Consider the following 26,177-nt stretch of genomic DNA (forward strand, 5'->3'; position numbering starts at 1 on the left):
TTATCATTAAATGAACATATTCTGTATGTCAGGTACAATGCCAAGTATACGTGAGGTACAATGCCAATGCCAACAGAATCACATTAACCCTACCCATCGACACATAGAAAGCATTCACTGATGTCTGTTCAATAAATAAATAAATATGAATAATACATCAATGTGCCATTAAACTAAATTTAATAAAGGTCTCAAGTTATAGAGAAAGTATTTGAAAATTTCTATTTACAATAAAGGAAAAGAGTCATTTCATGCATGAATGTGACCATTGAGAATCCGTGTTTTAGAATTAGGCTTCTGTAAACTTCTCTTCAATTATACTAATACATATACTTTAACCAGAATACCAGAAATCATATTCTTATTGTTTATGTTGTTTTGTTGTTGTTTAGTCTCTGGCCTATAGCTCAAAGCTGGTCCTGCATGATCTCACATGTAGGGCTCTTCTCAGGTGAAGGTAATGCTCTGAAAGCCAAGGAGACCAACATTCTTCTTTGGAGCAGGTCTTGCTGCTCACATTGAGGCCTTGGAAACTTATGATCCTCTCCTCCCACTGAGTTTTGCTTGCTTGTTTGCTCATAAATAGCAAGAGTAAGAAACCCTTAATAGATCAATGATTATGAGCATAACCCCCGGTGTCAGACAGCCTGGGTTTACCATTCACACCACTTAAAATCCGTGTGAACTTGGCAACTTATTTCAACTCCCTGAGCCTTTTCTGCATCTGTGTAAGGAACTTAAAATAGTGCCTAACTCAAAGTTTTATTCTAATAGTAAAATTTAGGAACAGAAGCTCACAGCACAATGCCTGGCAGATTGTGAGCATTTAATAACTATTAGATTAAAGCACAGTGATAATCAAACTGTACCCTGCTTTTCCCTTTCTCCCTCTCTACCATATACCACTCACCTACACCCTTCCTCTAGTACCTTATACAAACATAATCTGAAACATGTTGGTATTGGAGAATCCTGCATGCCCGTGAAGGGTGTGGACAGGGAGGATGCCCAAGGCACTAGAAGTTGTGTGCAAATATAGAAGCCCAACATCTGTCTCTTATCATGTCTGTATCCTAGTGGATTCCTTGCAGTTATAGGATTTCTCTGTGTCTGTGGTGGTGATGGTATGAGGGGGGAGAATCGTGGGCAGAGAGAGTCTCAGAATTCAAGGACAGAACATTTAAACTAGAAGAGATATTCTAGGTCAAGACATCTACTTAATAAAGACATGAAGCCACAGAAGTGGCATGCCTGACTCAAGTCTGAATTCACTAAAATCCTTGGCTTCTGCCTCTCTCTGGGAACCCTGTTCCTTTCCCACCCTATCTCCCTAGAAACTTTAATAATGCCAATCAGAAAGTAGCAGAGAAGAAATCACTAACCAGGGAACTACTATGCAAGAAGAGGATGATTCTAGGTCATTAACTGATTAAATGAAGCAAATTCCAATGGAGTATTTCCTTTTCTCTCTGCCACTCCTTGGAGGAAGATTTGAGGAAGAAGAAACAAAACTACTAGTCAACTAAATGTTAAGTATTCAAATAATCTATCTTAAATAGATGATTTTTAGTATTTTTTTTAAAGATTTTATTTATTTATTCATGAGAGACAGAGAGGCAGAGGGAGAAGCAGGCTCCCAAGGAGCAGAGAGCCCGATGCAGGACTCGATCCCAGGACCCTGGGATCATGACCTGAGCTGAAGGCAGACGCTTAACCATCTGAGCCACCCAGGCGCCCGATTTTAGTATTTTAAGTAAGAAAGAGCATGAGTGTTTTAAAATGAAGATCTAGTTTCCCTTTAATTTTAGCTTTTGATTAGCTAAACTATAACATTATTCTACTTATATAAATTTAAATTCATTTAGCTCAGTCAGAGAGATGTCCTAAGAGCTTTCCATAGTATGGGGAAGGAGTGATCTCATAAGGAAAGGGATTTTTCTTGCCTAAGAATCCTCAGAAGCATTTGGTGATAAGTGAGGTGAGGATGATGTATCATGTCTTCACTTAACATATGTATATTGAGTGGGCTGTGCCAGGTACCATATTAGCTACCAAGTATATGAAAATAAGACTTGGACCATGTTCTCAAGAAGCCTATTGTCTAGTAGAAGACCTTAACATTTTAATTATTAGAATAAGTCACAATAAATGTAAGGCTATAGATAAGCCCTATATACTATATTAATCTTAAAAATGCTCCCTAAATCCCACTGGAGCTAGAAAGAAAGATATATCACGGAGAAACTGACTCTTGATGGACACATTGATTGGGAAGGAGAAACTCTTTGAATTAAAGAATAATAGGGGTTTAGAAGCTTAGATTTTAAGTTACCAGATAGTTGGTAAAATCTGATCCGGCTTCACCTCACTTTTCATTTAACAGGTATTAAAATCATACAAATAATTACAGACTAGGAATACTCATTAAAAAGTTGTAAGATTCTATGGGGGAATTTTCATTAGTCAACCCTCAGATGCAGTCTTATGGCCAAATATGTAGAGAATACTGGGAGAAGGTAGATTTTTTTTTTTTTACATCACTTATTTGCTCCTATCCCAGTGACAAGATCTCTGTTCATAGAAGAAAGGCGGGAACACTGGATATGTTTGTGGCCCTGAGTAGATCTTTCTAATAGTGCTGGCTTCCCTTTTATCTTCTGCTCAGGTTCTGATCTTAGTAATTAGCAAATTAAGCAAGCTATGTATATGAGTTCACCTTTCCTCTTTATGGGTTTGGGAAAATAATAGTCTAAGTACCTTACACTTAATGAGATATTTATTATTTTTAATGTAAAGGACACTTGTTACATTAGAAATACTATAAATCTTAGCAAAGGTAGAACTTGAGCTGTAGTGAGTTCCACAAAGTCATGGTCTCACAGAGCACCCCCTACCCTTACCATTGCCTCACATTTAGAGGTCTCAATTTAATCTCCAGGATTCCATTAGGAAAAGGAACTCAGGGGCTAGGGCTCTGACTGGGAATCAGGATTTGGAATTTTAGCCTGATTCCAGAGACCACAACCAATTCCTTGGTTGAGATCAGTTTAGCAGTTTCATGCAGTTATCCAAAATTTATTGAACCTACACTGCGTGCCAGGCACTATTCTATGTGCTAGGATATATGAGTAAATAAAACAACTAGAACTGCCTGCACACTGTGACTGTTTTTGTGGAACTAGACAACTGTCCATCAAAATGGCATTAGACTTAGCAGCCCAATTACTTGTCAGTTCTATTGTTCCCCCAAAACAATAGTAAATTCAACTCCTCTTTCATGTTCAGGAAATAGGAAAGCTTTGAAATTGGTCATTTCCATTGCAACAATGACTGGTGTAAAAAATGGACAAGAGAGGAAGTTAAGATAATCAGGAGATGTAGTGTTTAAGTACAGCACATTTTCTTGAATTTAGAATTGGGATCCAAATTTATACTACACACACTGTGAATTTGTCTGATGACAATTATTACTGAAATGGGTCCAGGTTTATTAAGTTTGACAAGCTCCTGGCAAAAATAAAACTCCAGATTTCACCCATGATACAGAGCCCACTATGACTATAACCAGCATGAACAAAACTCCCATAAGCAAATATTTTATTTCAAGGGTAATCTCACATCAAAATTTACAAACAAAAATTAACAAATGTTGAAGTCATCCTACCTAATGGACAGCCTGTTGGCACAACAAGAAAAAATTAGTATTGGAGAACTTGATGTAATGAGGTGATCTAAAAAAAAGGTCTAAAATAAGTATGTTAAAATGAGATAAAGATTGAAAATACAGAAAATAAACCACAATGAAAGAACAGGGGGCTATGATTAATCAACTGAAATTTAAACTATAGAGAATGAGTTAAATAGTGAATCTGACACTGCTAAAGAGAGATTTGTAAATGGAAAGATAAATATAAGGAAATCATTTGAAGTTCAGTAAAGAGATAAAAAGAACGAGAACGGCAGATCTCAAAGTGTGGTCTCTGGATCAGAAGTATCAGCATCACCTGAAAATTTGTTAGAAATAAAATTTGGGGGCCCTATCCTACATTTATGGAATCAGAGATTCTGGGGGTATAAGCCAGCAATCTATCTTTTAATAAATTCTCCAGGTAATTCAGATATTTACTATATTTGAGAATATCTGAACTAGAGAAGATGAAAAATAGATTTGGAGATATGGAGACATAGAAGTTTTTCAACATACCTTAAATATTCTAGGGGAAAGGAGTAGGATAAATAAAAAAGATGCACTATTATAAACCATAGTGACTGAGAATATCACCAAACTGGAAAAGAGAGAGAGAGCTTTAAGATTGACAAACAAATGATCCATTAACATAATAAATGCTAGCAAATCCAAGTTACACATTGTGGTAAAATTGCAGAATATCCAAGACAAGCTATTATCTTAAGAGCAACCAGTGAGACTGACTTTCAAAATGACAGTATGAGAACGTTTGTCCAGTCAGGCAAACAAATATTTAATGAAAAACTTAGAAATTAACCATCTAAAGGCTTTAGAAATTGTCCTAAGTGTATATAGCAAATGGACAACCATTTATTCAAGACAATTTACTACATCTAGGTAAAAGCAGTAAGAATCTGTGGCATTTAAACCATGACTCAATATCATTTCCTATCCTGTTCTCCTCCACCCCCAGCTCAATGTGATGGAAGCTCTACTTCAGGCATTTGAAGCAAAGCAGATAGGTCTTCCTGTCTACTAGCTCTCAGTCTAGGGCTACAGTAGGACCCAGGAGGGCACCCACATCCCACCCCAACTCTGAACTGCAGAAACCCTATTCTGGGAGCTGTTGCCAAAAACGATGGTCTCTTCCTTTACCCAGTCACACTCATGTGGCTGAAGTTCTATTTCAAGCACAACAGGCCATGGAAGCCTGATCCCAAGCACCCCTGCCCACCTAACTTGTAGGGCAGAGGTTCCATGCCAAAAGGGGCAAGTCCAGAAGTCCAGGGACTACTTTCCTGCCCGGAGCCCCACTTGCTGAACAGGGAGTCACTCTAGGAGAAGTGGGCAATTGTTTTCCACCCTCAGCCCAGACTCAGTGTGGCACAGTGGTTCTGTCCACTAGGAGAAGCAGACAGTAAGCACAGAGTTCACAAATTTTCCTAATTGAGTTTCACTTAATTTGGAAGAGATTATGGGCATTTTTTAACACAACGGATATCACCAAATGAGCAATTAAGAGATTGGTAGCTCTCTGAACCTAATCACAAAAAATCAAAACTGTAAACAGGAAAGAATTTTAACTGAGAGAACCAGTGAAAGAGATAATTAAACAGAGCCTTCAGGGGGTCAGAACAACCACAAAGACTGGCAAGACTGTCCCCGTAAAGGGGCCTTACTTTAATTGGATCAGACTGTGGAACAATTTATGCCTCAGGATAGTGTTGCAAAAAATACAGCAATCATCTAGCAATTAGTGAAAGCAAATGGGTATGATATTAATAGAGGCTGACCATCTCAGGTGCTCAGGGGGACTGTTCATGCCCAAGGCTGCATACTCTCGGAAGAAACATTAGAGAGACTTCACACAACTGGAAAAATCAAATACACTAAACTAGTCAAATTATCAAGCAACTAAACATGCAAACAGTAAGTCCCAAAAGGTAGAGGAAATAAGGATCCAGAGTTGCTGGATTACTTAAAATATCCAGTTTTCAAGGAAAAATCATAAATCATGCAAGGAAACAGTAAAGTGCAACTCATAAACAGGAATAAAATCAAGCCTGTGAGGCCAAAAATCTCAGGAAAAACAACAACTAAAAAGAGTTGAAAGCATCAATTAGAGAAAATCTACCTTCAAATTAATAAAAGCCAATACATTTATCCTGTAATTCAGAAATTCTGAGAAGCTCAGTGAAATATCTCTTGCTTTCAGGTCTCCCATACCAAACATGTTTCAAATGTTTCAAAAAATTCCTCATTTCCAAAAATCCCAAAGAAATAAAAATATTTGCAATAGCTGAGAGATAAGTTATTTTTTCATAGAACCTGTGAAGACTTAGCTCGTTATTTAGTTGAACTCTGAACATGATCCTCAACAGCATCTTGGGACAATGGGGTCTCTGATTACGTTCATTGACAAGGACCTGATTAGACCTTCCACTCTTGGACTGTTGTCACTGGTATTAAGTTTTTCTTTGTATAGTGGAGAAATCAACTACCTCGTCACTTTTCCACATAGTTCTGAATGTGTCCTCCAGAACAATGTAGAATAAATTGATACAGACTTCATCTCTGAGCTCTTACTGTACTTGCTCTTCACCTTGCACAGGATATATCTTATGTTGTGGCATTTTGAACATCTCCCTGCAATGTTTCTCCCATACCATTCATCCAGATTTGGTCATGCTGCTACATCCAATCTGTGGTAACATGGTGCAACTTGTGAAACCAAGTGGTTCTTTGAGGGTTTTCACATAGAACCACCAAGTAACAAACATTGTAAGTATCTAATTCTAGGTATTTTCTCATTTCTTTACTTTTCCTGCCATGTGTACTTCTCGGACTACCATATCCTGAAATATTCATGACTTCCTCTCTCTAGGCATCATGTGGGATTCCCTGCAAAAGCAGGTGGGATCAGAGAAGAAGCTTGATGCCAAAAGTTTGCAGAGTAAAGACAATTTTCTCAGCCGTTTCACAACAATCTGAGTTATTGCTGTGGTTTACCAATCCTTACTCTGTGTTTCAGTATGAGTTACCACGAGTCTGGCTTTCTGCAAGGTAGTGATATGTTTTCAATTGCTAGTTATTTACCAGGAATGTCGTTTCTTGTCATGTATTCAATTAGTCATTTTAAAAAACACATTTATCTCTATAAAGCAAGGCTAGGATTAATGCTGACCTATTTCTTTTCCCTGGATTAGTGCATTTTTTCTCCTATTTGTGCCTTAGCACATGAACCCTATGTTCTTTTATTAAGGAAAAAAGAAAAATGTTTACAAAAACGTTTATTGGCCTACTTCACAGTGTTTTGCTCACTGCCATTTAATCCAAAGATTCTATCTGTGCTCTGACCAACACTGTTCATATCTGAAATGGTCATCATATTACTTAATAACACATTTTCTACTCCATTTGGGATCTCCTTGTTCTAAACACTACCACATATTTAAAATTTTGTTTTATTTATGAATTTTTATGGTGTTGGATCTCAGATTTAGAAGTGGTACTCTCAAACAATGGTATTTTCAACCAAATTATAGTTTATGGTCAAAAAGTCAAAGTTATTTCCCAAACTGGTACTTTAAGATGGCTTTAAGATATGGAGAACAGGATGCATATTGTGTTTAGGGTAGACTATACTATTTCCTGTGGAATCAATTTGTTTATTTCCTCTTGTGAGGAATGAAATTGAACAGTCTCCTAGATGGCAGATTGGTCCATGTCTGGTATGGTGCTGTTACTAAAATAAAAACTGCTTGATCCCATACTAACTATATCCTATTCCCTTTCACCTATGTGCAGTGGCTGAGACCTAACAGCTGCTTCAGTGAACATCAAATCTCGCCCAGAGGAAGATTTGCATTGCTCCTCCTGTATATACAGAAATTCTCTGGATTCCCTACCCATGCACATCTGCTGGTGTATCATGCCTTACAAAGAAGACAACTCTTACTGAACACCAAGTGAGTGGTTTTGAGACATTTTTGCATACAGAATCCTTGTTGTGGATTAAAAACAAAGGGACAGGATTGGGTGCGTTCAGGGTGGGATGGCCTTAGACTAAAAACAAAGGGATAGAACCTCATGAGATGCCCCTGACAAGGAAAATCAGATTCTAACAACAACCACTGATATTTGTAAATATACAGATATATATCTCTATGAATGGATATTGACAGATATCATCTCATTTTAATTTCAACACTGTCATGTGGGGTAAAATAGTAGACCCTTTTGGTTACCACATTAGCTTCCACCTAAATATATACCCTTTGCAGAAGTTTCACTTTCTGTTAGATAAATTATGTGAATCTCAAGAAGCTGCTTCCTGGGGAGCAGAGCAAGATGGCAGAGGAGTAGGAGACCTGGATTTCTTCTGGTCTCAGGAATTCAGCTGGATAGGGATCAAACCATTCTGAACACCTACAAACTCAACAGAAGATCGAAGAAAAGAAGAGCAACAACTCTCCGAACAGAAAAGCGACCACTTTCTGGAAGGTAGGACGTGCAGAGAAGGGAATCCCAGGCGATATTTGGGAGGACAGATGGCGGGGGAGGGGGCCTCCGTCGGCCGCTTCTGGCAAGTGATAGAGCCACGGAGCACAAAATCGGAACTTTTAAAAGTCTGCTCTGCTGAGGGACGTCACTCTGGTGGCTAAGCGGGGGGTGGAACCCTCCAGGACAGTGTGGTCTCAGGACCCTCGGGGTCAGAGAAAGACCGGGGGTGCCTGAGTGCAGCAGAGCTCCCAGGTACCGGAGCGAGGAAGCCAGCTGCAGAGGCAGAGCCAAGGAGGGGGCTCGCAGCTCAGGGTTGCCATAAACCGTGATCCGCGGCCCAGTCGGGCCCCTGCTCCTCCAGCAGGGACCCAACAAGCGGCAGATCCGGGAAGACTCACCTTCTTCTCCTGGGAGGAGCCATGTGGGAGCGCACTGCAGGGATCTGCTGGGTTTGGAGACTCCACCTGGGGTCGGGTGCCAGAGAGAGAAACGCTCAGTCACAGGCCAAGTGAGCACGGAGTGCTGCCAGACACCGCGGAGACGGGAGTGAACTGACTGCTTTTCTTTGGGGGCTCACTGAGGCGTGGGGCGCCGAGTTCTTGGCTCCTCCAGGGTGGAGATTGAGAGGCTGCCATTTTCACTCTCGGCTTCCAAAGCTGTACCTAAAGCTTTCAGGGAACAAAAGCTCCTGTGAGCAAACCCGAGCAGATTACTTAGCCCAGACTGGCAAGGGAAGGGCAATTCAGCCTCTGGCAGAGACATTTAGGAACCACGGCAACAGGCCCCTCCCCCAGAAGATCAGCGAGAACAGACAGCCAAGACCAAGTTTACTGATCAATGAGAACAGCAGAACTCCAGCGCTAGGGGAATAATGCACATAGAATCCATGGCTTTTTTACCATGATTCTTTAGTCTTTCAAAGTTAATTTTTTTAACTGTCTTTTTTTCGAATTTTTCTTTTTCCCTTTTTCAACCAACATCTTATCAATCCCTTTTATTTTTATTTATTTATTTAAGATTTTATTTATTTATTTGACAGAGAGAGCAGAGAGAGAGGGAACACAAGCAGGGGGAGTGGGAGAGGGAGAAGCAGGCTTCCCATGGAGCAGGGAGCCCGATACGAGGCTCGATCCCAGGATGCTGGGATCATGACCTGAGCTGAAGGCAGACACTTAATGACTGAGCCACCCAGGCACCCCATCAATCCCTTTTTTAAAAAAACATTTTTATTTTTCATTTTTAGAGTCATATTCTATCCCTTCATAGTAGTTACCCATATTTTTGGCATATATATATAAGTTGTTCTCTCTTTAAAATTTTGAGATAGTTTCTTCTAACAGAATAAAATATATCCTAAATCTCTAGTGTATGGTTTTGTTCTACTCTCCTGCCTGATCACATCCTCTTTGTTTTTTAAATCCTCTTCTTTCTTTTTTTCAAACAACTTATCAATTCCTTTTATAAAATTTTTTATAATTTTCATCTTTACAGTCATATTCCATCCCCTCATCATATCAACCCTTATTTTTGTACATATATGTTTTTCTTTCTTTAAAATTTTGAGAGGCACTTCCTTCTAACAGACCAAAATACACCAAAAATCTAGAGTGTGGAAATGATCTAGGCACCAGCCTGATCATATTTGATCATATTCTTTTTGTTTTGTTTTGTTCTGTTTTTGTTTGTTTTTATCTTTTTCTTTTTCTTTTCTTTTTTTCTTTTTCTTTTTTCTTTCTTTCCCTTTCTTTTTCCCCTGGCTTCAGGGTCTTTTCTGATTTTTTTAGAGTATATCTTCTGGGGAGGTTGTTACCCTATTAGCATCTGTTAGCATTTTGTTCTCTCATTAATCTATTCTCCTCTGGACAAAATGACAAGATGGAAAAAATCACCTCAACAAAAAGAACAAGAGGTAGTACCGACTTCCAGGGACCTAGTCAATACGGACATTAGTACGATGTTGGATCTAGAGTTCAGAAACATCACTTTATTTATTTTTTATTTATTTATTTTTAAAGATTTTATTTATTTGCGAGAGAGAGAATGAGAGACAGAGAGCATGAGAGGGAGGAGGGTCAGAGTGAGAAGCAGACTCCCTGCCGAGCAGGGAGCCCGATGCAGGACTTGATCCCAGGGCTTCAGGATCATGACCTGAGCTGAAGGCAGGCACTTAACCAACTGAGCCACCCAGGCGCCCCCAGAAACATCACTTTAAAGATACTAGCTGGGCTTGAAAAAAGCATGGAAGTTATTAGAGAAACCCTCTCTGGAGAAATAAAAGAACTAAAATCTAACCAAGTCGAAATCAAAAAGGCTATTAATGAGTTGCAATAAAAAATGGGGGCGCTAACTGCTAGGATAAATGAGGCAGAAGAGAGAATCAGTCATATAGAAGACCAAATGATGGAAAATAAAGAAGCTGAGAAAAAGAGAGATAAACAACTACTGGATCATGAGGGCAGAATTCGAGAGATAATCGATACCATAAGATGAAACAACATTAGAATAATTGGGATCCCAGAAGAAGAAGAAAGAGAGAGAAGGGCAGAAGGTATATTGGAGCAAATTATAGCAGAGAACTTCCCTAATTTGGTGAAGGAAACAGGCATCAAAATCCAGGAAGCACAGAGAACCCCTCTCAAAATCAATAAAAATAGGTCAACACCCTGACATCTAATACTAAAACACACAAGTCTCAAAGACAAAGAGAAAATCCTGAAAGCAGCCTGGAGAAGAGATCTGTAACCTACAATGGTAGAAACATTAGATTGGCAACAGACCTATCCACAGAGACCTGCCAGGCCAGAAAGGACTGGCATGATATATTCAGAGCACTAATGAGAAAAATATGCAGCCAAGAATACTATATCCAGCTAGGCTGTCACTGAAAATAGGAGGAGAGAGAAAAAGCTTCAAGGACAAACAAAAACTAAAGGAATTTGCAAACACAAAATCAGCCCTACAAGAAATCTTGAAAGGGGTCCTCTAAGCAAGGAGAGAGCCTAAAAGTAACACAGACCAGAAAGGAACACAGACAATATACAGTAACGATCACCTTACAGGCAATACAATGGCACTAAATTCACATCTTTCAATAGTTACCCTGAATGTAAATGGGCTCAATGCCCCAATCAAAAGACACAGGCTAACAGACTGGATTAAAAAACAAGACCCATCGATATGCTGTCTGCAAGAGACTCATTTTAGACCCAAAGACACCCCCAGATTGAAAGTGAGGGGATGGAAACCATTTGCCATGCTAATGGACACCAAAAGAAAGCTGGGTGGCAATCCTTATATCAGACAAATTAGATTTCATACCAAAGACTGTAATAAGAGATGAGGAAGGACACTATATCCTACTTAAAGGGTCTATCCAACAAGAAGATCTAACAACTGTAAATATCTATGCCCCTAACATGGGAGCAGCCAATTATATACGCCAATTAATAACAAAAGCAAAGAAACACATTGACAACAATACAATAATAGTGGGGGACTTTAACACCCCGCTCACTGAGATGGACAGATTGTCTAAGCAAAAGATCAACAAGGAAATAAAGACTTTAAATGACAAACTAGACCAAATCGACTTCACAGACATATTCAAAACATTCTATCCCAAAGCAACAGAATACACATTCTTCTCTAGTGCCCATGGAACATTCTCCAGAATTGATCACATCCTAGGTCACAAATCAAGTCTCAACGGGAACCAAAAGATTGGGATCATTCCGTGCATATTTTCAGACCACAGTGCTTTGAAACTAGAACTCAGTCGCACGAGGAAAGTCTGAAAGAACTCAAATACATGGAAGCTAAAGAGCATCCTACTAAAGAATGAATGGGTCAACCAGGAAATTAAAGAAGAATTAAAAAAAATGCATGGAAACCAATGAAAATGAAAACACAACTGTCAAATTCTTTGGGATGCAGCAAAAGCAGTCCTAAGAGGCAAGTATATAGCAATACAAGCCTTTCTCAAGAAACAAGAAAGGTCTCAAGTACACAAACTAATCCTACACCTAAAGGAGCTGGAGAAAGAACAACAAATAAAGCCTAAACCCAGCAGGAGAAGAGAAATAATAAAGATCAGAGCAGAAATCAATGAAATAGAAACCAAAAGAACAGTACAACAGATCAACAAAACTAGGAGCTGGTTCTTTGAAAGAATTAACAAGATTGATAAACCCCTCGACAGACTTATCAAAAAGAGAAGAGAAATGACCCAAATCAACAAAATCATGATGAAAGAGGAGAGATCACAACCAACACGAAAGAAATACAAACAATTATAAGAAAATATTAGGGGCAACTCTATGCCAGCAAATTAGATAACCTGGAAGAAATGGATGCATTCCTAGAAATGTATCAACTACCAAAACTGAACCAGGAAGAAATAGAAAATCTGAACACACCTATAACAGAACTGAACCACCTATAACCTATAAGGAAATTGAAGCAGTCATCAAAAATCTCCCAACAAACAAAAGCCCAGGGCCAGATGTCTTCCCAGGGGAATTCTACCAAACATTTAAAGAAGAATTAAGACCTATTCTTCTGAAACTTTTCCAAAAAATAGAAATGGAAGGAAAACTTCCAAACTCGTTTTATGAGGCCACCATTACCTTGATCGCCAAACCAGACAAAGACCCCATCAAAAAGGAGAATTACAGACCAATATCCCTGATGAACATGGATGCAAAAATTCTCACCAAAACACTAGCCAAGAGGATCCAACAGTACATTAAAAGGATTATTCAGCACGACCAAGTCGGATTTATCCCTGGGCTGCAAGGTTGTTTCAACATCCGCAAATCAATCAATGTGATACAATACATTAACAAAAGAAAGAATAAGAATCATATGATCCTCTCAATAGATGCAGAAAAAGCATTTGACAAAGTACAGCATCCTTTCTTGATCAAAACTCTTCAAAGTATAGGCATAGAGGGTACATACCTCAATATCATAAAAGCCATCTATGAAAAACCTACAGTGAATATCATTCTCAATTGGGAAAAACAGAGCTTTCCCCCTAAGGTCAGGAACGTGGCAGGGATGTCCACTATCGCCACTGCTATTCAACATAGTATTAGAATTCCTAGCCACAGCAATCAGACAACAAAATAAATAAAAGGCATCCAAATCAGCAAAGAAGGAGTCAAACTCTCACTCTTTGCAGATGATATGATACTTTATGTGGAAAACCCCAAAGACTCCACCCCAAAACTGCTAGAACTCCTACAGGAATTCAGTCAAGTGGCAGGATACAAAATCAAGGCACAGAAATCAGTGGCATTCCTATACACCAACAACAAGACAGAAGAAAGAGAAATTAAGGAGTTGATCCCATTTACAATTGCACGCAGGCCTTAAGATACCTAGGAATAAATCTAACCAAAGAGGCAAAGGATCTGTACTCAGAAAACTATAAAATACTCATGAAAGAAATTGAGGAAGACACAAAGAAATGGAAAAATGTTCCATGCTCATGGATTGGAAGAACAAATATTGTGAAGATGTCAATGCTACCTAGAGCAATCTACACATTCAATGCAATCCCCATCAAAATACCATCCACTTTTTTCAAAGAAATGGAACAAATAATCCTAAAATTTGTATTGAACCAGAAAAGACCCCGAATAGCCAGAGGAATGTTGAAAAAGAAAAGCAAAGCTGGCGGCATCACAATTCCGGACTTCCAGCTCTATTACAAAGCTGTCATCATCAAGACAGTATGGTACTGGCACAAAAACAGACACATAGATTAATGGAACAGAATACAGAGCCCAGAAATGGACCCTCAACTCTATGGTCAACTCATCTTTGACAAAGCAGGAAAGAATGTCCAGTTGCAGAAAGACAGTCTCCTCAACAAATGGTGTTGGGAAAATTGGACATCCACATGCAGAAGAATGAAACTGGACCATTTCCTTACACCACACACAAAAATAGACTCCAAATGGTTGAAAGACCTCAATGTGAGACAGGAGTCTATCAAAATCCTAAAGGAGAACACAGGCAGCAACCTCTTCGACCTCAGCTGAAGCAACTTCTTCCTAGAAACATCGCCAAAGGCAAGAGAAACAAGGACAAAAATGAACTACTGGGACTCCATCAAGATAAAAAGCTTTTGCACAGCAAAAGAAACAGTCCATAAAACCAAAAGACAACTGACAGAATGGGAGAAGATTTTTGCAAATGACATATCAGATAAAGGGCTGGTATCCAAAATCTATAAAGAACTGATCAAACTCAACACCCAAAGAACAAAGAATGTAATCAAGAAATGGGCAGAAGACATGTGCAGACATTTTTCCAAAGAAGACATCCAAATGGCCACAGACACACGAAAAAGTGCTCAACATCGCTGGGCATCAGGGAAATCCAAATCAAAACCTCAATAAGATACCACCTCACACCAGTCAGAATGGCTAAAATTAACAAGTCAGGAAATGACAGATTTTGGCAGGGGTGCGGAGAAAGGGGACCCTCCTACACTGTTGGTGGGAATGCAAGCTGGTGCAGCCACTCTGGAAAACAGTATGGAGGTTCCTCAAACAGTTGAAAATAGAGTTAGCACACGATCTAGCAATTGCACTACTGGATATTTACCCCAAAGATACAAATGTAGGGATCCGAAGGGGTATGTGCACCCTGATGTTTATAGCAGCAATGTCCGCAATAGCCAAACTGTGGAAAGAGCCAAGATGTTCATCGACAGATGAATGGATAAAGAAGAAGTGGTATATATATACAATGGAATATTATGCAGCCATCAAAAGGAATGAGATCTTGCCATTTGCAATGACGTGGATGGAACTGGAGGGTGTTATGCTGAGCGAAATAAGTCAATCAGAGAAAGACATGTATCATATGACCTCACTGATATGAGGAATTCTTAATCTCAGGAAACAAACTGAGGGTTGCTGGAGTGGGGGGTGGGGTGGGAGGGATGGGGTAGCTTGGTGATAGACACTGGGGAGTGTGTGTGCTATGGTGTGTGCTGTGAATTGTGCAAGACTGTTGAATCACAGATCTGTGCCTCTGAAACAAATAATGCAATTAACAAAAAAGAAGAAGATAGCAGGAGTGGAAGAATGAAGTGGGTAAAATAGGAGGGGGAGACGAACCATGAGAGACAATGGACTCTGAAAAACAAACTGAGTGTTCTAGAGGGGAGGGGGTGGGAGGATGGGTTAGCCTGGTCATGGGTATTAAAGAGGGCATGTTCTTCATGGAGCACTGGTTGTTATGCACAAACAATGAATCATGGAACACTACATCAAAAACTAATGATGTAATGTATGGTGATTAACATAACAATAAAAATTTAAAAAAAAAAAGGAAGCTGCTTCCTTTCCTAGATCTAGTGTAAAACCCATGAATCATCAAAACCAGTCAGTGTATATAAGTTCCGGGGTCATAGTGATTGGTACCAGCATGGACATAAAAACCCATGCTGACATTTTCTAAGCATCCCAGGATGAAAATATTGTCTCTTCCATACCACCTGTAAATGATAAAATATTTGGCTCTGGAAGCCAGTGAAACCCATCTTGGGACTATGAAGAAAATCTACCACAGGGTCAAGAAGGTATTTTGGAAGCCAAGGAGAATAATGAAGATAAAGCAAATCTTTGGAATGTGGTAAAAAAAAAAAAATGCAAGGTTGAAGACGCACATGAAACTAATCCTTCTTCTGGATGTTTTACTTTTCCAAATCAGTAAAACCTCCTGTTGTCCCAATCAGTTTTAATTTGGTAACTGAAAGCAGTATGGTAGATCTTTGATGAACTGCCCTAAAAACAGAGCCTGAAGCAAGGACTTGCTCCAGGAAGCCTATTTAAGATAAAATTCTAAATAGGATGATAAGAGAGAGATAGTAGAGAGAGAAAGGCAAGGAAAGATAAAAGCCAGTAAAGGAAGTATAATCAAGTTCATCACTGCTGTGGGCAATTGGGGTTAAAATCCTGGGGATCCTGAGGGATCAATGTAAAATGTGCCTCAGCGTGGTTCCTTTGAAGGACAGGAGACTGCACATTTATCCACCAATATCCACATCCCACTGATGGAGAGTAGGTGTTAACACCCCTTCACTTCCTGGTTACACTTGAGGCCAGGTTGAATGGCTTCCAGTGGCAGGAAAGCCTTGGGGCAGAAAAGTGAAGAGACTTTGCAGAGACTTCAGGTCATGTATCATCTGGTGCACTGAGCTGTCCACAATGGCAGTACTGACATCAGAAGTGGGTTGAAGGGTTGGATTTGAAGCAAAGAAAGGAAGGAGGAGAGAAGCAAAGAAAGCAAGAAAGAGCACATACTGTGGTAGAAAGATCAGGAATTACTACCATTTTTTTTTTATATCAGTCTTTTTGAGAGAGATTATAGTATCTCTCCAAAGCCAAAAAATAAGCAGGGATTGTGACACAACAGTACTGAAAACTGATATTTATTGAAATTTTACTACAAATAAGACTGTGTGTTATGTTCTTTTCATGTATTATCTCATTTAATATTTAAAATAGTTTCTTGAGGAAAGGGAACCCTTATGCATTGTTGGTAAGGATATAAATTGGCACAAAACTATGGAAAATAGGGGCGCCTGGGTGGCTCAGTCGTTCAGCGTCTGCCTTCAGCTCAGGTCATGATCCCGGGATCCTGGATCGAGCCCCGCATCGGGCTCCCTGCTCAGTGGAGAGCCTGCTTCTCCCTCTCCCTCTGCAGCTCCCCCTGCTTGTGCTCTCTTGCTCTCTCTGTCAAATAAATAAATAAAATCTTTAAAAACATCAATCCGGGGCGCCTGGGTGGCTCAGTTGGTTAAGCGACTGCCTTCGGCTCAGGTCATGATCCCAGGGTCCTGGGATCAAGCCCCGCATCGGGCTCCCTGCTCAGCGGGAAGCCTGCTTCTCCTCTCCCACTCCCCCTGCTTGTGTTCCCTCTCTAGCTGTGTCTCTCTGTCAAATAAATAAATAAAATCTTTAAAAAAAAAAAAAAACTATGGAAGATAGTATGGAGGGAAGTTCCTCAAAAAATTAAAAATAGAACTACTATACAATCCAGCAGTCCCACTACTAATTACCCAAAGAAAACAAAAACACTCATTCAAAAAGATATATGCCTGCCTATGTTTATTGCAGCATTATTTATAATAGCCAAGATATGGAAGCAACCGAGATATCCATCAATTGATAAATGGATTAAGAAGATGTGGTATACACACACACACACACAAACACACAGAGGAAACTTATGCAGCCATAAAAAGAATGAAATCTTGCCATTTGTGATGACATGGTATTATGCTAAATGAAATAAGTCAGAGGAAGACAAATACCATATGATTTCTCTTATATGTGGAATCTAAAAACCAAACAGACATAAATACAGAGAAAAAACTTGTGTTTGCCAGAGGGGAGGTGGGTAGTGGGACAGGTGAAATTGATGAATGGGAAGAGGTACAAGCTTCCAGTTATAAAATAAATAAGTTGTGGAGATGAAAAGTATAACACAAGGAACGTAGTCAATATTGTATTAATGTAGGGTGACAGATGGTGACTGCACTTATCCTAGAGAGCATTGAATAATGCATAAAATTATGGAATCAATATCAATTTTACACCTGAAACTAATGTAATATTGTATGTCAATTAGAGTTCAATAATTAAATTTTAACAGACATCCCTAAAATGAATGAATGAATGAGATAGTTATAACATCCAATATATAGAAAAAGAAACTTGGGTAGAGAAAACTGTACAACATACTCCAAGCCCCATGTTAAACATGCCAGAAGTCGATCTCAAATTCAGATCTCCCTGACTCCACTACCCATGCAATGCTGCCTTATACTCAACCACAACACATAAGGGAAGGAAGAGACAACAAAATACTCTCACTATTGAAAGAAATATTTATGTGAATTCTCTGGATTTCCTTGGCAAATTTAAAATATTATTTAATTTTAAACTAAGGACATCCTAATTTCTCAAAGGTTCATTTTACTCTTTGATAACATGAAAAACTCAGACTATGTTATCTTTAAGGACCCTCATAAATCTTAGATTACATAACTGACATAAGCATTTAAAAATTCAGTGTAAGTGAGCTTTAAACTATTGTCTACATGTAAGTACACCTGAGAATATATTTTTTTTAATAAATAAAATTCAATGTGCTTTTGGGTTTTCTGGGGCCTGAGGGAAAACCAAGTGTAATTTGTGGAACCATCAGATATAAATACAGATTAATAGCATTCAGCCTTTCAAGGATATTGGAGTACCTGATTTAGGTTGGACACTATAAGGAAATGGAGATGAAAAGATGTCCAAGAGTTGATGGCAACAAATTGCATGCTGCTAGAGTTCTTCTTCTGGAGTGGGATGAGGGTAGTATCGATTGAGATCAGGAAAGAAAAATAAAATCTAATTCTAACCTGTGTCTCAATTTTTTCCAAATCTTGAAGCTGATTAGGGACTTGTCTGGAGATCAACAATTTTACATAAGTCCCGTACATGTGCATGCAAACACACACACACGTGCATACACACTTGTCATGGGACAATTTCCCAATATGGTACTCCCTAAGGAGGCAGCATAACCTGGTGGAAAGAGCAGTGATTTGGGAATCAGGGAGATTTTGGAGTAAACTTAAGCTGAGCCATTTTTTAACAAGATGCTACCTCTCTGAGCTTGACTGTTCCATCTTCTGAGTGATTTGTGAAACTGCAAATTTGTCAGCTATGGTTGATTTATATACAGTGCCTGATCTAGGTACTTGAACAGAGGCATAATAACAATAATAGAAACAACAGCAACTACTGTTTATTGAATGAGCATTTTAGCAATCATTTAAAATAGGGGTTTTGAGGGGCACCTGGGTGGCTTATGGGTTAAGTGGCCAACTCTTGACTTTGGCTCGGGTCATAGTCTCAGGGGTCGTGGGATTGAGCCCCATATCAGGCTTCCTGTTGGGCATGGATCCTGCTTAAGATTCTCTCCCTCTCCCTCTCCCCAACTCCACTTGAGCATGTGCTCTCAATAAATAAATAAAAATGGAGTTTTGAAAACTGCTTCCTTGAAAAATATAATTTCTTCAGCCTAAATCACAAAGTGAATTATAGTTTTTAAAACATTTTGAATGTCACAAATGATTGTACATAATTAACTACCACTGACAAAAAAAAAAAAATCTAATGTGTGATTCTCCCTGGGAATCTAAAAGTTAATTTAAAAAATACTGATATGTAAACTAGGTTCTTTTAAGTGTAGGAACTGTTTTTCTATTTTAGCAGCCTTCTTCTTTGCTTTAATAACATAAACATTTAAAAGTAAAGGACTTAGAAAGCTTATTCTTCTGAGCTAATAAACCCTTAGATCAAAGACTAGAGCAGGAAATTTTGGAACGTCGTACATACGGAAGCAAAGGCATCCATTTGTCTCTATCATTTTACCTTACACAGTGTTAATTCAACATTTCAATCCACTATTTCACATACCAAGAAAATGTTTTTAAACATAAGTAGGCCCCATCATCCACATTAATATTTAATGATTAATCATCAGAATTCAAGTAGTTATATAGGATAGAGATTTGTCCAATAAATGGATTTAATTTTTTTAAGGTTTTATTTATTTATTTGACAGAGAGAGACACAGCGAGAGAGGGAACACAAGCAGGGGGAGTGGGAGAGGGAGAGGCAGGCTTCCTGCTGAGCAGGGAGCCCGACGCGGGGCTTGATCCCAGGACCCCGGGATCATGACCCAAGCTGAAGGCAGACGCTTAACGACTGAGCCAGCCAGGTGCCCCATGGATTTAATTTTTTTATTTAAATTCAATTAGCCAACGTATAGTACATCATTAGTTTTTGATATAATGTTCAATGATTCATTAGTTGTATTTAACACTCAGTGCTCATCACATCATGTGCCCTCCTTAATGTGCATCACCCAGTTACCCCATCCCCCACCTACCGCCCTTTCCGCAACCCTCAGTTTGTTTTGGGGATTCAAGAGTCTCATATGGTTTGACTCCCTCTCTGATTTCTTCCCAGTTTCCCTGACCTTCCCCTATTGTCCTGTGCACTATTCCTTATGTTCCACATATGAGTGAAACCATATAATTGTTTTTCTCTGATTGACTTACTTCACTTAGCATAATTCCCTCCAGTTCCATCCATGTCAATGGATTTAATGTAATCTGTCCCTTTCACGTTGGTGAGGATCTTCAGATAGTTATGATTTGTCTCTCTGTAATTCTTCATATATTATGTTGTGCCATTTTTGTCATATTGTCTTTTGTTAATATTTGTATTAAAATCTAATTTTCTTAGGTGCTGACATCTCTCCTCCCCAGTAAGATTGTAAGATTATTGGTAAAAAGTGACCTGCCTTATGCCATTCCTCTTGTAGCCCCTGAGGTCACATAGCACGTATTCCTCCTGCAGAGCAAGAGCCCAGTGTATAATGTATTTAGTGTTTGGCTGATTAGTTCACTCATCTCTGCACACATCTCCATTTTTTCAAGCTGATTTGTTTCTGCTCTGAAACCCCTGTTCTCCAATTTGACCTCTCCATCACGGTCCCTGTTTTATCAAATTTCCTCCTCATTTTAAATCAAATCAAGTCCTTCTGTTTACTTTCCACTTACATTACCACCCACAAATGTCTATCAGGTACACTCATATCCAGGTTATTTATGCTGGGACCGTAATGCATTTCACAACACCGTATGCATCAAAGAGGCTTCCCAGAGCAAACCTCTTTCCCATTTCATTACATCTACTTAATTTTGCAAGACTAAAACTCCTCCCAGTTGTCATTTCCACAATAGGGCCTTCCACAATGGGAGGTCACTGAAGGTCTGAAGATTTTACAAGATGCCTCTCTGTCTAAGGCCATTTTTCAGTTAATCAGTTTATTTTTACTTGTAGTCCCTGGTAATTACCACACACTCCACATTATTTGGCATTTGAGAATTTCTATGGTCTCCTCCTCCTTTAATTTACGTTCAGTTAATTTCAGACATAAGTTTCTCATGGACATTTTAAACACCTGCTCCATGTACGGAAAAAAAAAAAAAGTTTTGAAACATAAGAAGTCCTTATCACCCACATTAACAAAATGTAGGATCTGTCACTGACTTATCTGTACCTAAATAATGGGCAAAAAAATACAAACGTAGATTGTAACTAAACTGTTACATTACATTACCTGTTCTATGACACTAACCTGTCCTAGTGACAACAGTTACAGTGTAACTTTTGGCTAATCCTTGGTTCTCATTAGATCTCAGTTTCCTTTCACATACAGAAGGGAGAGGAGGAAGGGCTAGAAGTCCTCTGACAGCCTCATTTGTAAGCTCTACCCCGTGTCTGCCTTCTCAGTTGCATGACATAGAAAATACATTGTTTTGGCCACTGAAAGTCTGTTTATTTCATAATTACTCAATGGTAAAAGAAGAGACAATAAAATTCTGCCTAGAAGAACCAGACCATAGAGCAATGACATGGTTTTTGGTGGGTGCTCTAATTTTTGAGAGTTTAATTTCAAAGTATCTCAAGCCAAGGGTTAGGGTCTCTCTCTGTCCTGAGACAGGTACACAAGAGGCGGTGAAAACTAATAGGGATGACTTGTTCCTAAAATCCAGCTGCAGAGCCACATCCTTGCACTATGCTATAGCCAATGAACAAGAGATCTCCCAGGGTAAAAACCAAACTTAAATAGGGACTGAGTATTTGTTTTCATGCTCTTGACAGAGTCAGGTATCCGTGGCTGAAAAGTAAGTAAAGATTGCCTTTCAAATAATCTATTTTCAAATCTAAAATGTGGAACATAAACTCTAGAAATATAAAAACCCATATGGAGTAAATTAAAGTTATCTTTGTCCTGGAAAATTTGGGATAAGTAGTCACTGCAATCAAAGTGGACAAGCCCCTTCTCTTTCCATAAACAACCCTCACTGGAATGCACCTGTGGACTTCCTAAGAAGCAGCCTGGAATAGAGAGACTTCAGGACTATCAGATTTGGCAGGGACAATCTGTTTTCCTGTGCATACCTGGGAACAAAAATCAGATCTAAATGGACTGATGCAGAATTAAAGACTTTATACATTAACAATATAAAGAATGACACCTTGTTGCTGATCTATATGACACATTTAACCATGCTATTTTTCTAAACTGCATTAGGTAGATTTACTTGGCTTTTGGGGAAGGCTTTTAACAATGGAGGCTGGTTGGGGAAGATTTCTATTTTGATGCATCTTTATTAAAAAGGCTTGAATTTAGACATATCTAGAGAGTGCCACCTTGTGGACAAAAGTCAGTAGAGGTAGGTGGAAAAAAGCTCACACATAGGACATGTCAAGCTTACTATTTGTACCTGATTGCTGTTTTATATTAACCTTGACAATCCACATATTTCTTCAATCATACACAAAGATTATCTAAGAGAAAGTGGTTCAGATTGGCCTTAAGATTATAGGTAAACCACCCCCTCACCCCGCTTTATTATGTGGTTATTACATAAGGAAAAATATAGTGCATTATATTAAAAAGGAATCACAGGTGTACATGTATTTATACAAAATGTCATTTTGGTGGTGTTTGTTAAACACACAGAAACAAAGTCAACAAATCTTATTTAAGATTGAAGTACTAAATTTACCTCTACCTTCTCATTTTGGTTAGTCAACACAACCTCAATCCCATATATAATTATTAATTCGCAAGTACTTGGAGTCTAACACAGCATAAACATTGCATTCCTTTTATTAAAGAATAATGTTGTTATAAAGGAAAGAAAATACAGTACTGCAGTGGGTTTCCATTGGTGGCAACTTCTCATTAAATACATCATGTTAACATTATGCAGCTTTAAAGCTAAAAACAAACACATCTCAATTCTGGGGATAACCGATTTGATTTGGATTTTCATAATCTGCAAACACCATACTGTCTTTGATTCTGGAATGATAAACTGGAAAGACATCAAATATAACCAAATCCTTCCAAAGAAATATTAGGATTATTGTGTATATCTATAGCTATTTATATATTTTTTAATATCTCAAGTTCACCTCTGAATATCTGACTGCTTTGAGCTCTTCAAAACAAAGCATTTGGATACAAGGACTTCTTAGTAATTATTATAAAGAAATCAGTTCCTTCCTCATTTACCAACTATTTTATGGATTCTGATTAAAAAGATAGGTAAGTCAACTGAATTCAATTATAACCTCAGACAAAAATATCTGGAGATGTATTAGGCTGATTTATCTCATTAAAAAAAAACTACTTATTTATCTTTGAAATGTAAACACTCAGTGTACTCTCTTCCCAAATATCCTAACTCTGAGCCATTGTACATCCATGTCTCTACCTGTCCTGGTCAAGTCCCACAGGTACATGTCACAAGGGAACAAAGGAGAGACAGGGGTTTAGTTAGGAAACACTTTCCAATGCCCTCACCATTTCTCCTTTGTTTCTTTCCATCTCCTCCATGAAGCCATCCTTGACTTCTTCAGAACTCACCAATTTCCATCCCCTTAAATCTCTATACATCTTCATCATACCATTAAACTCTTAATTACATAATATCACGTTTTGCCCTCTTACTGTTTTTACAAGTGCTGATCTTGATTCCCTGCTCTCTGGTGAGCAACTTGAGAATATGGATCATATATTTTATTTTTTTCTAAACCCTTCACAGCATCTATCACAAGACTGAGCACAGCCAGTGCTCCATAAATACTTTAAATAGAATGAATTTGGACTGTGGCAAGGCCTTGGCCTTGTCCTGTTGAATATCTGGGGAAATGCCTTAGAAGACCTAGAAGAAAATCTTCTCAAGTTTGCAGCTATCTTTAAATTGGGAATGAGAACTCACAGTCTAGTGAAGGAGACAGATATGCATTTAATAAACTTATCACGCATAGTCAAGGACTAGAGATGTGAAAAAATACTGTGGGGAAATTTAGGATGGAGAAACTATCTGTATGAGTCCACAAATACTGAGAGAGGACATCTGAGCTGGGAGAGAAGGGCACTGTGCACGCAGGTGGCAGGTACAAAGCAAAAGAACAGAGTGATCCCGAATTATCTAGAATTACCTAGAATTGTATATATGAGTGGCAGAAACGTATGCGGATAGGTGGGCCTTGAAATATGCTACTCCGAGAAAGATAAATTAAATACAGGTTGTAAAGAACATTATTTACCTTGCAAACTGCTAGAATTCAACCCATGGATTTTGTCCATCTCAGCATATTTCCGATACTATCACTCTAAAGTCCCTCTTTGTGTTTTGAATGAAATGTTAGAATAACCACTAAACTGGTCTCCCCATCCCCAGGTTTTTTTCTATATAAATGAAACTTCCACTCAGTCTAAGAATATCAAGCCGCTTGTGGTTTCTTGTTCCAACAAATGGAGAATAAACTTTCCCAAAGTACTTTCTGCTGTAGGACCATGACCTAAATATTGTGCGTCTACACTATTCCTCATGAGATAGTCAACCCAATTTCCTCTGGCACCCAAACGTATTTCAGGCTTTGGAAATTATTCACACTTCCCAATTACTCATGCCTTTCATTCTGAAGTGCCCATCCGCTTACCAAATTCTACCTCCTTCAAGTCCCACCTTGAGTGAAAAATCCCACATAAATTATCTCCAGAAACTCACTAAACCATAGGACTTCTACCTCCTTTGAAGCTTTCAGACCTTTGTTTATAAGTATGACAACTGAACATACACTTTCTGTCCTACGCAGGAGTGATCTGTGTTCTCATCACACGATCACCATCTCGACCCCACCTTGTTCTCTCCTTGAAGGAAAATATGTGGATTATAGTCATCTATGCAGACCCCAAAGAGGTAGGTATAGTACCTTGCTGAGGTCAACTGGCAGCATCATACAATTTTGTTTGCTTGTTGCTTTACTCTCGGTCATGGTGTGATGGGCATTGTGCTAATACCAAGGATGCATTGCAGGACTTGACACCATATCCTCCACAGACCCCACCTAGAGGAAGTTTATCACATATGCACTTAACATAAGGTGAAAAAATGAATTGGGGAAGCTAATAGAATTGCTAAGTGTGAGTTCATTAAGGAAATAGCCAGATTTTTTAGTCTAATCTCAGAAGGTCTGGTCCATGGACTGAAATGATCCTAGGCAATCATACAGAGGTAGAGCAGTGTATTTGATAGAAGGGGATGAGGGACGAGTAGATCAAGTGACACTCCTTACCAAGATCCAGAGGCTGGATAGAAGGGCCAATGGAGCCCTTTTTAAAAGCAGAGCAGGGATTTTCTTTATGTTTATAAAGAAACACATACTCCTTGGGAAACAAAGAACTATCAATACAGAATTTTTTTTTTTTAAATCTTTGACTATTCGAGATTGTGTTACATAACGTTGTTTGAACCCTATCTTTTCTTACCTACTAGTATGTTGGGAAGATATCCCCATATTCATTAGATAGGGTCAAAAAAAGTGGTTCCAGAGTGCTGTGTCTGTATACTATGCTGTGCACTGTACCTTATTTAACCAATCGATTGGGGCCACTTAATGACTTCTGGGTTGGCAGCAAGGGGCAAACAATCTGCTGTATTTTCTAAATTGGATTAAAAGGAAAGCAGTTGTCAGGGGAAAATGACTACGATCATGTCTACTTGGTCTCAGCTCAAATTTACCTCAAGATAATTTAATATTATGGAGAATACTTCTGCCTAATTTTTCTCCCCTTGTATTCTGGAAACATCACTAAAGAAGGCATATAATGGGAACCTACATTGATGGGGCAAGCACTCTGTCATGAAATCAGTTTACTCATTTGATGAACTTCAAAGACAACCAACTCAAAGCAGAGACCTCTCTGAAGAGAGCGCACACCTCATTTCCTTATTAAGCACCAGCTGCTTTTCCAAGATGGGCCACAGAAGGGAAGGCAAAGGAAACAATTGTTAAAGAAATCACTGGAAAAG

General features: G+C 38.8%; 1 long non-coding RNA gene across 4 annotated transcripts in view; it reads right to left on the reverse strand.

Annotated features, from left to right (window-relative positions):
* Positions 1 to 26,177, reverse strand: part of LOC123846840 (uncharacterized) — a 233,032-nt gene that overhangs the window by 75,373 nt on the left and 131,482 nt on the right. For 3 of the 4 annotated variants that reach the window (XR_010412566.1, XR_008506395.2, XR_010412564.1), the window contains exon 2: positions 8,590 to 8,859. This is a non-coding gene — a long non-coding RNA (uncharacterized LOC123846840). The remainder of the gene's footprint in view (positions 1 to 8,589; positions 8,860 to 26,177) is intronic. The other variant, XR_010412565.1, reaches the window with a different exon arrangement.

This window comes from Mirounga angustirostris, unplaced genomic scaffold (genome assembly GCF_029215605.1).
Source record: "Mirounga angustirostris isolate CCGP_5_RB_7025 unplaced genomic scaffold, mMirAng1.0.hap1 SCAF_6, whole genome shotgun sequence".
Classification (NCBI taxonomy): domain Eukaryota; kingdom Metazoa; phylum Chordata; class Mammalia; order Carnivora; family Phocidae; genus Mirounga; species Mirounga angustirostris.